Genomic DNA, 13,569 nt, shown 5'->3' on the forward strand with positions numbered 1-13,569 from the left:
CAGCCTCGCGAGAGGTGTTCTTGAGCTGGTGCGATGCTCTACTTGGGTGGATACGGTCTCTGTTGGCTTGGTGAGAACCCAATGCCTTCCTATGGTGGTGGCTATCTCTATATATAGAGGCCCTGGTACTCTTCCCAAATATTGAGCGGGAAGGGAGCCAACAACGGCCATTTTGAAGGGGAACAACTAGTACAAGTTATCCTAACTAAAGTTGGTCTTCGACTGCCAAAGGCACTAGCGATGACGCCGTCTTGGGCTCTATGGTGACCTCCGTCCTGCCGCTCTGCTGGTCTTGGTCTTGTTGCACCGATATGGTAAACTTTGCATGATGCCTCGGTACTCTGCACCTGCGCTTGCCCCCTTTGCACAAAAGAGGAAACAAGGACAATGCGCAGGCTGGCGCCCGCTGCTACGTCTTGAACTTGTGTTGGTTTTCCTTGAAGAGGAAAGGGTGATGCAGCAATAGTAGCGTAAGTATTTCCCTTAGTTTTTGAGAACCAAGGTATCAATCCAGTAGGAGGCTCCTCAAAAGTCCCACGCACCTACACAAACAAGCAAAGAACTCGCAACCAACGCAATAAAGGGGTTGGCAATCCCTTCATGTCCACTTGCGAAAGTGAGATCTGATAGAGATAGTATGATAAGATAAATATATTTTTGGTATTTTATAATATAGATGCAAAAAGTAAAGATGCAAATAAAAGTAGATTGAAAGCTTATATGATAAAAGATAGACCCAGGGGCCATAGGTTTCACTAGTGGCTTCTCTCAAGATAGCATAAGTATTACGGTGGGTGAACAAATTACTATCTAGCAATTGATAGAAAAGCGAATAATTATGAGATTATTTAGGCATGGTCATGTATATAGGCATCACATCCGTGACAAGTAGACCAACTCATGCCTGCATCTACTACTATTACTCCACACATCGACCGCTATCCAGCATGCATCTAGAGTATTAAGTTCATAAGAACAGAGTAATGCATTAAGAAAGATGACATGATGTAGAGGGATAAACTCAAGCAATATGATATAAACCCCATCTTTTTATCCTCGATGGCAAGAATATAATACGTGCCTTGCAACCCTATCTGTCACTGGGTAAGGACACCGCAAGATTAAACCCAAAGCTAAGCACTTCTCCCATGGCAAGAAAGATCAATCTAGTAGGCCAAACCAAACTGATAATTCGAAGAGACTTGCAAAGATAACTCAATCATACTAAAAGAATTCAGAGAAGATTCAAATATTTCTCATAGATAAACTTGGTCATAAACCCACAATTCGTCGGATCTCGACAAACACACCGCAAAAAGAGTTTACATCAAATAGATCTCCACAAGAGAGGGGGAGAACATTGTATTGAGATCCAAAAGAGAGAAGAAGCCATCTATCTAATAATTATGGACCCGAAGGTCTGTGGTAAACTACTCACAACTCATCGGATGGGCTATGGTGTTGATGTAGAAGCCCTCTGTGGTCGATTCCCCCTCCGGTGGAGCGCCGGCGAAAGCTCCAAGATGGGATCTCGCGGCTACATAAGGTTAGGGTGGTGGAAATTCTGTTTCGGTGGCTCCCTGGATGATTTCGGGGTATGTAGGTATATATAGGAGGAAGAAGTACGTCGGTGGCCACTCGAGGGGCCCAGGAGATAGGGGCGCGCCCAGGAGGGGTGGGCGCGCCCTTCTATCTCCTAGCCGCCTCGATTGCTTCTTGACTTGCACTCCAAGCCCTCTGGATCACGTTCGTTCCAAAAATCACGCTCCCGAAGGTTTCATTCCATTTGGACTCTGTTTGATATTCCTTTTCTTCGAAATACTGAAATAGAAAAAAAACAGCAATACGGGCTGGGCCTCCGGTTAGTAGGTTAGTCCCAAAAATGATATAAATGTGTAAAATAAAGCCCATAAACATCCAAAAGGGGTAATATAATAGCATGGAACAATCAAAAATTATAGATACATTGGAGACGTATCAAGCATCCCCAAGCTTAATTCCTGCTCATCCTAGAGTAGGTAAATGATAAAAACAGAATTTTTGATGTGGAATGCTACCTAGCATAATTCTCAATGTAATTTTCTTTATTGTGGCATGAATGTTCAGATCCAAATGATTCAAGATAAAAGCTTATGAAACATAAAAATAATAATACTTCGAGGCATACTAACAAATAATCATGTCCTATCAAAATAGCATAGCCAAAGAAAGTTTATCCGTACAAAATCATATAGTTAGGCCATGCTTCATTTTCATTACACAAAATACTCCCATCATGTACAACCCCAATGACGAGCCGAGCAATTGGTTCATACTTTTTAATGCGCTTCAGCATTTTTCAACTCTTACGCAATACATGAGCGCAAGCCATGGACATAGCACTATGGTGGTATATGGTGGTGGTTGTAAGGACAAAAGGGAGAAGATAGTCTCACATCAACTAGGCGTATCAACGGGCTATGGAGATGCCCATTAATAGATATCAATGTGAGTGAGTAGGGATTGCCATGCAACGGATGCACTAGAGCTATAAATGTATGAAAGCTCAACAAAAGAAACTAAGTGGGTGTGCACCCAACTTGCTTGCTCACGAAGAGCTAGGACATTTTGAGGAAGCCCGTCATGGGAATATACAAGCCAAGTTCTATAATGAAAAATTTCCACTAGTATATGAAAGACACAACATAAGAGACTCTCTATCATGAAGATCATGGTGCTATTTTGAAGCACAAGTGTGGAAAAGAGATAGTAGCAATTGTCCCTTCTCTCTTTTTCTCTCATTTTCTTTTTTTTTCTTTTTTTCTTTTTTTTCTTTGGCCTTTCTTTTTCTTTTATTTTGGCCTTTCTCTCTTTTTTTCTTTCTTTGAAAAGTCAGAAGTCTCATCCCAACTTGTGGGGGAATCATAGTCTTCGTCATCCTTTCCTCACTGGGACAATTCTCTAATAATGAAGATCATCACACTTTTATTGATTTACAACTCAAGAATTACAAGTCAAAGCTAGAACAAGATATGACTCTATATGAATGCCTCCTGCGGTGTATCGGGATATGCAATGAATCAAGAGCGACATGTATGAAAATTATGAAGGTGGCTTTGCCACAAATAAGATGTCAACTACATGATCATGCAAAGAGCAATATGACAATGATGGAGCGTGTCATAATAAATGGAACGGTGGAAAGTTGCATGACAATATATGTCGGAATGGCTATGGAAATGCCATAATAGGTAGGTATGGTGGCTGTTTTGAGGAAGGTAAATAATGGGTGCATGATACCGGCGAAAGTTGCGTGGTATAATAGAGGCTAGCTAAATGGAAGGATGAGTGTGCGTATATCCATGGACTCACATTAGTCATAAAGAACTCATATACTTATTGCAAAAGTCTACTTAGCCCTTGAAGCAAAGTACTACTACGCATGCCCCTAGAGGGATAGATTGGTAAGAAAAGACCATCGCTCATCCCCGACTGCCACTCATAAGGAAGACAATCAAAAGAGCACCTCATGCAACAAATTTGTCACACAACTTTTACCATACGTGCATGCTACGGTACTTGCCAACCTCAACACAAGTATTTCTCAATTTCATAATTAACCACTATCATGACTCTAACATTACCACCTTTATATCTCAAAACAATTATCAAGCATCAAATTGATCCTAGTGTTTATTGCACTTTCTATGATAGTTTTTATTATACCCAACTTGGATGCTCATCATTCTAGGACCAAATTCATAACCATAGCAAATACCATGTTGTTCTAAGAGACTCTCAAAATAATATAAGTGAAGCATGAGAGACTAGCAATTTCTACAAAATTAAGCCACCGCCGTGCTCTAAAAGATATAAGTGAAGCACTAGAGCAAAAACTATCTAGCTCAAAAGATATATGTGAAGCACATAGCATATTCTAATAAATTCTAATCAAGTGGGCTTATCCCAAAACGTGTGTACAGCAAGCATGATTATGGTAAACTAAAAAGCAAAGACTAATATAATATACGACGCTCCAATCCAAACACATATCATGTGGCGAATAAAAATATAGCTCCAAGTAAAGTTACCAATGAACGAAGACGAAAGCGGGATGCCTTCCGGGGGCATCACAAAGCTTAGGATTTTGGCTATTCTTGAATATCTTGGGGTGCCTTGGGCATCCCCAAGCTTAGGCTTTTGCCACTCTTTATTCCATAGTCCATCAAAGCTTTACCCAAAACTTGAAAACTTCACAACACAAAACTCAGCAGGAAATCTCATAAGCTCCGTTAGTGAAAGAAAACAAAACCACCACATAAGGTACTGTAATGAACTCATTATTTATTTATATTGGTGTTAAATCTACTGTATTCCAACTTCTCTATGGTTCATACCACTTAATACTAGCCATAGATGCATCAAAATAAGCAAACAACACATGAAAAACAGAATCTGTCAAAAACAGAACAGTCTGTAGCAATATGTAACTAACGAAAACTTCTAGAACTCTAAAAATCCTACCAAAATAGGAAGTCATGGACAATTTGTTTATTGATCAGCAGAAAAAAGAATCAATGCAAAATCACGTTTCTGTGATTTATTGAATTGTTTCTCGTGAGCGCAAAGTTTCTGTTTTTCTGCAGAATCAAATCAACTAACATCATAGGTTATCCTATAGGTTCTACTTGGCACGAACACTAATTAAAACATAAAAACACATCTAAACAGAAGGTAGATGCAAAATTTATTACTAAACAGGAACAAAAATAAAAAACACAAAGAAAATTGGGTTGCCTCCCAACTAGCGCTATCGTTTGACGCCCCTAGCTAGGCATAAAAGCGAAGATGGATCTAAGTAGTGCCATCTTTGGCACTTGTATTTTTAATGGGGTTATGCTCAGATCCGGGAGACTCCTTGCATTTCCCTTCATGCTCGGAGATCTTTTGATCTAAGGCATCCAACCGCTTATTACAAAGTGTAATCAAGTTATTCATGCGGTTGATATTCCCACCAATATTCTTAAGTGGTTCAACAAATTTTTGCAATTCACATAGTTTCTCTAAAATTTGGGTTCCTTCATGAGAGAAGGGTGATCCCTTTTGTAGGGGAAGTACTCCTACTATCCCCTCTATAATTTCATAAGCGAAACTAGGATCAACTTCAATAAAACACCCTTTTGTGGCAAAAGGGAGGAGTTGTCTATGGGGTAGGGTTAATCCAACATAAAAATTGCGAATTAAAATCTTGAAATCTCCTTCTACAGAGCAACTAAGATAAGATTCTAGCATCCTGAACCAAGCATCTTTTAAATTTTCTCCTTGTCTTTTTTTGAAGTGAAGAACTTCAAAGTCGGGAGACGAAGAGATAAAAACAGAGCTAGCCATAACGAAAAGCTAAACGGTCTAACACGCGAGCAAATGGAAAAAAAGGCGAGCGAAAAGAGAGAGGAGAAGATTGGGAAAGAGAGAGCAAATAAAACGGCAAGGGTGAAGTGGGGGAGAGGAAAACGAGAGGCAGATGGCAAATAATGTAAATGCGAGGGAGATGAGTTTGTGATGGGTACTTGGTATGTCTTGACTTGAGTGAAGACCTCCCCGGCAACGGCGCCAGAAATCCTTCTTGCTACGTCTAGAGCTTGTCTTGGTTTTCCTTGAAGAGGAAAGGGTGATGCAGCAATAGTAGCGTAAGTATTTCCCTTAGTTTTTGAGAACCAAGGTATCAATCCAGTAGGAGGCTCCTCAAAAGTCCCATGCACCTACACAAACAAACAAAGAACTCGCAACCAACGCAATAAAGGGGTTGTCAATCCCTTCACGGCCACTTGCAAAAGTGAGATCTGATAGAGATAGTATGATAAGATAAATATATTTTTGGTATTTTATAATAAAGATGCAAAAAGTAAAGATGCAAATAAAAGTAGATTGAAAGCTTATATGATAAAAGATAGACTCGGGGGCCATAGTTTCACAAGTGGCTTCTCTTAAGATAGCATAAGTATTACGGTGGTTGAACAAATTACTGTCGAGCAATTGATAGAAAAGTGAATAACTATGAGATTATCTAGGCATGATCATGTATATAGGCATCACATCCGTGACAAGTAGACCGACTCCTGCCTGCATCTACAACTATTACTCCACACATCGACCGCTATCCAGCATGCATCTAGAGTATTAAGTTCATCAGAACAGAGTAACGCATTAAGAAAGATGACATGATGTAGAGGGATAAACTCAAGCAATATGATATAAACCCCATCTTTTTATCCTTGATGGCAACAATACATACGTGCCTTGCAACCCTTTCTATCACTGGGTAAGGACACCGCAAGATTGAACCCAAAGCTAAACACTTCTCACATGGCAAGAAAGATCAATCTAGTAGGCCAAACCAAAATGATAATTCGAAGAGACTTGCAAAGATAACTCAATCATACATAAAAGAATTCAAAGAAGATTCAAATATTTCTCATAGATAAACTTGATAATAAACACACAATTCATCGGATCTTGACAAACACACCGCAAAAAGAGTTTATATCGAATAGATCTGAGAGGGAGAACATTGTATTGAGATCCAAAAAGACAAAAGAAGCCATCTAGCTAATAACTATGGACCCGAAGGTATGTGGTAAACTACTCACAACTCATCGGAGGGGCTATGTTGTTGATGTAGAAGCCCTCCGTGGTCGATTCCCCCTCCGGCGAAGCACCGGCGAAGGCTCCAAGATGGGATCTCGCGGATACAGAAGGTTATGGCAGTGGAAATTGTGTTTTGATGGCTCCCTGGATGTTTTCGGGGTACGTAGGTATATATAGGAGGAAGAAGTACATCGGTGGCCGCTCGAGGGGCCCAGGAGACAGGGGGCGCGCCCAGGAGGGGTGGGCGCGCCCTCCTATCTCCTGGACGCCTCGACTGCTTCTTGACTTGCACTGTAGGTCCTCTGGATCATGTTCGTTCCAAAAATCACGCTCCCGAAGGTTTCATTCCGTTTGGACTCCGTTTGATATTCCTTTTCTTCAAAATACTGAAATAGGCAAAAAACAGCAATACGGGCTGGGCCTCCGGTTAGTAGATTAGTCCCAAAAATGATATAAATGTGTAAAATAAAGCCCATAAACATCCGAAAGGGTTAATATAATAGCATGGAACAATCAAAAATTATAGATACGTTGGAGACGTATCACCCGCATGGTCTCAATCGTCACGGCTTACGTCACGAACACCTCGCAAGGTACTCCTGCCTAGATCTCTCCGCCTCCTCGCGAGTCTGCCTGGTGAGGCCGCACCTGAGGAAGCCTTGCGTCGTCCGCCCCGCGAGGCTTGGCCCCTCGCGAGGGTCTTGATCTTGGGTTGATGAAGACGGGCCGTACTGGGCCACCCCTTGAGCCACGCCGCAGGCCCTAGGCAGGCAAGTCTAGGGGCCCCCGTTCCCAGAACGCCGACAGGTACTCTATTAAAAGGAGGCTTTAATATTCCTTATTTTCCAATAGGACCCTGCTGCCACGGCAGGGTAGGACAAAAGATGTCATGCAAGTTCTCTTCCATAAGCACGTATGACTATATTCGGAATACATGCCTACATTACATTGATGAACTGGTGTTAGTTCTGTGTCACCCTATGTTATAACTATTGCATGATGAATTGCATCTGACATAATTATCCATCGTTGATCCATTGCCTACGAGCTTTTCACATATTCATCTTTGCTTAGTTACTTCTCTGTTGCCACCGTTATGATTACTACAAAACTGCTACTATTACTTTTGCCACCGTTATCATTACTTCCATACTACTTTGCTACTAAATACTTTGCTGCAGATATTAAGTCTTTCCGGTGTGGTTGAATTGACAACTCAGCTGCTAATACTTGAGAATATTCTTTGGCTCCCTTGTGTCGAATCAATAAATTTGGGTTGAATACTCTACCTCGAAAATTGTTGCGATCCCATATACTTGTGGGTTATCATAGACCGTTTCCTGAGGCTGCTACCGCACATACATCAGGTCGTATATATCTGGAGGACCTGAGTTGCTTGGAGAATATAGATTGTGGTGGGTGGGTGGCTTATATTTTAGATCCAGTCCCACATCTATATTCGGAGCTTGAAAGGTCTCCGAGGCGACCGGATCGGGACCGGGAGGCCCAAGGGCTCCTGCAATCCTATGCTTGAGCCAGAGTTCGGAGGGCGTGAGGTCCCGTCCAAACGGGGCGTATCCAGCTCGGGGGACTCAGAGACCTGAACATACTTGGTCTTCAATATAGGGAGGGAAGTGTCTTTGGTCGGTTCCTCAACGGCCGCTACAAGGTGGGTGATTGGCGAATGATTAATTTCCCTCTGGTCAGGCTTGAGCCCGATCCGATCATAGTCCATTGAGACCCCCAGGGCAGCGATGCGGTCCAATAGTTCATTTAAAGACGAAACATCTGTCGGATCCAACTTTTTGGAGTACTTGGGGTCGACGCGAAGGCAGTGTCCGGTGGCTGTAAGAGGTGTTCCGGGCTAGACGGCTGCACAAGCTCCTACGGTGAAACCGCCGAACCAGAGGGTCTGCCCATAAGTCAGGCACCTTCTAGAAGTGATATTGTCGGTGATAAATAGGCGAGCCATAGATCGCTTTTGGAGACAGAACGGCAGAGCTCTTAATGAAAGCACCAATGTTGGTGTCAAAACCAGCAGATCTTGGGTAGGGGGGGCCAAGCGGTGCATCTAAGGATCAATGGTAACATGGGGACCAGGGGACACGATGTTTACCCAGGTTCGGGCCCTCTTAAAGGAGGTAACACCCTACTCCTACTTGATTATATTCGAAGGATATGAAGATTACAAGAGTTGATCTACCTCGAGATCGTAATGGCTAAGCCCTAGATGTCTAGCCTATGAGTATTTCGATGATGGTAATGAGGATAGCCTCTACGGACTAACCCCTCCAGTTTATATACACACCAGAGGGGCCTAGGGTTTGTACAAGGTCGGTTCATAAGGGAAGGAAACACCCAGACTCTAATCTTTGCCATTTACGTATGGAGAAGTCCCATCCGGACACGGATAATAATCTTTAGCTTGTTCTCGTATGGCCCATCCACCCCGGCCCATACTCCTGGGCCGGACACATGAGGACCCTCAACTCCGGGACTCCCTCAATGGGCTGCGAAGAGAGCTCCTGGAGCTCGGGCGAGTGGTTTGGGAGGTCTAAAGGAGGATCTGGAAGAGCTTGGTGAGGTCAGGGCACCTCGAGGAGGCCTTAAATAGCCGCTAAGAGGGGAGACGCGCTAGCAGCCGCCGCAGACACGTGGACGGAGCCGCGGACACGTGGGCAGACGAGCACGCTCGACGGAAGGCGACGGGGAGCAACAAGGGAGGGTTCACGAGGGCAGAGAGGGCCAAGGGGCACGGGGAGGAAGAGGACAAAGGAGGAACACGGTGGTCGGCTATAGCTTGTCTGTGGGTGTGCAACGACGAGCGCCAGCGAACGAGCTGCAGGAGGTGAGAGAGGTCTAGTGAGAAGAGGATGGCGAGGGTGAGCTGGGAGACACGCCCATGCTCGCTGAGACGCTGAGCAGAGGAGGGGCCCGAAGCAAACAACGTCCTGGACACGCGCACTGCATGCCAAGTCGGTGGTCACCGCGTGCACTGGTGCACACAGTTGCACCCTGGCCAGCCGACCATGTCAAGTAGATAGGACATTGATACATCTCCATCGTATCTACTTTTCCAAACACTTTTGCCCTTGTTTTGGACTCTAATTCGCATGATTTGAATGGAACTAACCCGGACTGACGTTGTTTTCTGTAGAATTGCCATGGTGTTATTTTTGTGCAGAAATAAAAGTTCTTGGAATGACCTGAAACTCCATGGAGAATATTTTTCGAATTTATAAAAAATATTAGCGAAAGAATCAAGACCAGGGGGCCACACCCTGTCCACGAGGGTGGGGGGAGCGGTTACCGCCTGGGTGCGCCCCCTGCCTCATGGGCTCCCTGGTGCTCCATCGACCTCAACTCCAACTCCATATATTCACGTTCGGGGAGAAAAAAATCAGGGGGAAGGATTCATCACGTTTTACAATACGGAGCCGCCACCAAGCCCTAATCTCTTTTGGAGGGCTGATCTGGAGTCCGTTCGGGGCTCCGGAGAGGGGAATCTGTCGATGTCGTCATCATCAACCATCCTCCATCACCAATTTCATGATGCTCTCCGCCGTGTGTGAGTAATTCCATCGTAGGCTTGCTGGATGGTGATGGGTTGGATGAGATTTACCATGTAATCGACTTAGTTTTGTTAGGGTTTGATCCCTAGTATCCACTATGTTCTGAGATTGATGTTGCTATGACTTTGCTATGCTTAATATTTGTCACTAGGGCCTGAGTGCCATGATTTCAGATCTGAACCTATTATGTTTTTATGAATATATGTGAGTTCTTGATCCTATCTTGCAAGTCAATAGTCACCTACTATGTGTTATGATCCGGCAACCCCGAAGTGACAATAATCGGGACCACTCCCGGTGATGATCGTAGTTTGAGGAGTTCATGTATTCACTAAGTGTTAATGCTTTGGTTCGGTACTCTATTAAAAGGAGGACTTAATATCCCTTAGTTTCAAATAGGACCCCGCTGCCACGGGAGGGTAGGACAAAAGATGTCATGCAAGTTATTTTCCATAAGCACGTATGACTATATTTGGAATACATGCCTACATTACATTGATGAACTGGAGCTAGTTCTGTGTCACCCTATGTTATAACTGTTGCATGAGGAATCGCATCTGACATAATTATCCATCACTGATCCAATGCCTACGAGGTTTTCACATATTGCTCTTTGCTTAGTTACTTTACCATTGCCACTGTTACAATTACTACAAAACTGCTACTGTTACTTTTGCTACCATTACTATTACTTCCATACTACTTTGCTACCAAATACTTTGCTACAGGTATTAATTTATCCAGGTGTGGTTGAATTGACAACTCAACTGCTAATACTTGAGAATATTCTTTGGCTCCCCTTGTGTCGAATCAATAAATTTGGGTTGAATACTCTATCCTCGAAAACTGTTGCGATCCCCTATACTTGTGGGTAATCAGACATCCAACGGAGATTGCCAAAGTTCAAAGAAGCGAGCACAAGGGCTTAATTGGTGAATAGATCTTGTAGTGATTCAGTCGCCTAGCAAGGTGTTTGTTGTGAATTGGGGAGGATGCACTTAGGGATGGCTGCTGATATTTGGCTAGGTTTGATCACTTACTAAGGTGATTAAGATGGCAAGGTTTCAGCTCAAGAGGAGGGGTTTAGCTAGTAGTTGTTGTACAAACCAGCATACTGGATAGAAATATAAAACATGAAGTAGCACTCACATATCAAATGGGATTGAGCTGAATTTTTGTGTACATGAGTTATTTGATGATATGAAGCTACTATAAAAATTTCATACCAAATGGACTTGCCAAAATGGTACTTCCTTCACAGCTATCCTCTCTGTCCAGAAACTTGGAATAATATTGGTGATCAAATGGCTCAATGAAATGATCCAAATTTGGTGAAGAGATGTTATATTGTTAGGAGCATGATCGGGTAATTTTTCATAATTAATGAAGCAATATAAATTATACTTGCTTCACAACCTGAAAATATTAACAGAGTCAAAGATTTGAAGTTGTGCTCACATAGATGATTGGATGGAGCTGAAAATTGGATGAGGGTAATGATATCAGCACATGAAGAGGCTTGCAAAATTTCAAATCATTTGGATACACCTAGCTAGTACTTCCTTCACAATGGCTTCTGTCTGACAGAAACTTTGAAACATCACTGAGGAAGGTTGGCTAGGCAAATGAAGTTGAATTTTGGCATGAGGCAACGATTTGGATGTGAGAGGATTCCCAAAAATTTGGGGTCAATCAAGCAAATATAAATGGCACTTGCTTCACAAAGTGCCATCTAGGGCAGCATAGGAAAATAATTATTTGAGGGTTATTTTTTAACATGGCAATGAAAAGTTTTGGCATATTTGAGGAAGATATGACCCAAAAAATTATGAAAATTATTTGGGAATTTTTATAATAACAAAAATATAGGTTGCTTCACAACCTAGCGCAAACAGGATAGCTCATTTAATAGAAAAAAGGAATATTCCCAATAAAAAGAATATTGAGATTTGGACTAGGATGAAAATGGCAAGGTCTTGGGAAGGGTTTGAGGATGACAAGCCACTCTGGAAAAAAAAAGAGGTCATCTTCTTCAGTTTCCAGACCACATAGCCACGGAAAAAGAAAACTCAAGCAAAATACTCAGAAAATCAAAAGAAAAAGAAAGGGCCAAAAATCATGGTGTGACAAACCTTCCCCCCTTAAAGAAATCTCGTCCTCGATATTTGGTTGCTCAGGGAACAAGTATGAATATACTAACTTGAGGAAACGGTTTCCAACTCAGGTATCCTTTTTCCTTTATTAATTATTCCCATTGACTTTTTCATATGACTGGGTTGCCTAGCTCTAGGGTGGTTTGCTTCACTGTATCCATATCCCGAAAGATCTTACCTCACATGTTCATGCTTATACTGGCTCCAATTCTTTTCATATCTGCTGACTTAGTCGAGCGTGATATATTATCATGACTGAGGTATATTCCCTTCTCACAAGTCCGAGAGTGATTTTCGGTGGATGGGTCATCCAGCACTAACAACCTTCCATGAAGTTGTGAATAGATTTTCCTGGTGTACACCCAATCTTTTTACTCCTTGCATTGGGTTTCTCAACTAACTGTAGGTCCTCCAAGTTCAAAGCAGGGAGGTGGCTCATAACCGTTCTCCTAACGGATTCTGACTTCTCACAGGAGTTTCTGAATTATCTTGACTGGCTCCACTGTCTTGGGTATCAGATCCGTACCAAATATTTGACTATCGCCTGTCATGGCCATCATAAAGGGGTACGGACTGATTTGATAGTATTTGCAGACTTGACTAACGGTAGTTCTGACAAAAGAATTTTGCTCATGACTTGATGATTCACGTAAGTGAGGGCACATGCTTCGAGTCTGTTATTCCTCATTTGGATTGCTCATTCTGTCAGGGTATTCATGGGGATAGTAGGCTGTGTGATGCTTTACGATAGTTTCTGGAGTCAAACTGTTGAATAGATCCTTGGTCTGATTCAACAGACCCAGATATTTGATATTAACAAATTTGAGCACATATTGTTGACTGAGCGGGTTGCCCTGATATCAGGGCCTTATCAAAAATTTGAGTAGACCCCCTTAGGTGAATATTCATGGTGATCAATACTGACTTCGACTATCGGGGTATCTGCACCATGTGGGGCATGCAACAATTAGCATACCTGTATTGTCGGTCTTGCTCCTTCATTATGGTTCTCTTTGTCTGGATTCTTTGCTGAAAGAGCTCGGTCATATTGCATTCTTCGTGTGACCATAGGTACTATTGGGTGCAATGCTTCGGCAATCATAACTTTATCCTCGTTCATGTATCGTGTGATATGAACTATACCAGGCTCACACATACTTGCATATAGCTCATTGTTGTTGTCAAGCATACAAAGTGGTGACAAGGGTTAATGATATCAC

The sequence above is a fragment of the Triticum dicoccoides genome, chromosome 7B, assembly GCF_002162155.2.
Source record: "Triticum dicoccoides isolate Atlit2015 ecotype Zavitan chromosome 7B, WEW_v2.0, whole genome shotgun sequence".
Classification (NCBI taxonomy): domain Eukaryota; kingdom Viridiplantae; phylum Streptophyta; class Magnoliopsida; order Poales; family Poaceae; genus Triticum; species Triticum dicoccoides.